The sequence below is a fragment of the Elephas maximus genome, chromosome 1 (assembly GCF_024166365.1).
Source record: "Elephas maximus indicus isolate mEleMax1 chromosome 1, mEleMax1 primary haplotype, whole genome shotgun sequence".
In the NCBI taxonomy this organism is placed as follows: Eukaryota; Metazoa; Chordata; class Mammalia; order Proboscidea; family Elephantidae; genus Elephas; species Elephas maximus.
In genome coordinates, this window is record NC_064819.1 from 103029138 (window position 1) to 103030156 (window position 1019).

Sequence of the window (1019 nt, forward strand, 5' to 3'; positions counted from 1 at the left end):
ACAGCCACCAGCCATCTGTCAGTGGAGGTCTGTGTGTTGCTATGATGCTGAACAGGTTTCAGCAGAGCTTCCGGACTAAGACAGACCAGGGAGAAAGGCCTGGTGATCTACTTCTGAAAATCAGCCAATGAACAGTGGATTACGACGTCTGATCTGTCACTGATTGTGGAGCTGCTGCAGGACTGGCAGCATTCAGTTCCTTTGTGCATGGGGCTTACCTCAGTTGGGCCGACTCTACGGCGGCTAACAGCAACAACAATTCATTTATAAACGTTACTGAAACCGGGGTATATAGCCTGGAGTTAACACTGTCTGGATGAAAGCTGAGGAAAGAAGTTTCGAGTGATCTGGGAATGGAGAGAAACTGTGAAATTAACTTCTCTGAGACTCTGGACTTAGAACCAGTCTCTTCCTTGCAGTCTAGTGGGGAAGCAGGAGGATGAAGAATTTGACATCTATAACCACAGACACCCATCACCTCCAGTGACGGGGAACTCACTCTCCTTTGAAGCTCCTGACAAGGTGGCTCAGTGGTTAAGGTGATGGACTGCTAATCCATTGTGCATCGCATGCGTAGGTTCGATTCCCACCCTCTGTCGTTCCTTCCTTTCCCCACTGTGTCGTGGGAGTGAGATTTGGAGCCCTGGTGGCACGGTGGTTTGGAAACACTGGTGGCATGGCGGTTAAAAGCTGCTGCTGCTAACCAAAAGGTCAGCAGTTCAGATCCACCAGGCACGCCTTGGAAACTCTATGGGGCAGTTCTACTCTGTCATATAGCATCACTATGAGTCGGAATTGACTCAACAGCAACAGGTTTTATTTTTATTTTTTAGACAGTTTAGACTGATGGGACTTGGATTGGGGGGCTGCTGGGTCTCCTCCCCTCCACCTGTTCACAGCAGATCCTGGCAAAGAGGAGAATGGGTTGCTGCAGGCTGAGTTCCATTTAACACAGAACCCCAGCCTTCCTGGCAGAGTCTGGGAACTCCTCCTAGGAAGGCAGGTTTCTCTGATGGGAT

General features: G+C 49.8%; 1 non-coding gene across 1 annotated transcript; it reads left to right on the forward strand.

Moving 5' to 3' along the window:
• Nucleotides 1-516: 516 nt before the first annotated feature.
• On the forward strand, nt 517-599 carry TRNAS-GCU (transfer RNA serine (anticodon GCU)). The gene has a single exon. It is a non-coding gene; the product is annotated as a tRNA-Ser (tRNA).
• Nucleotides 600-1019: the final 420 nt, after the last annotated feature.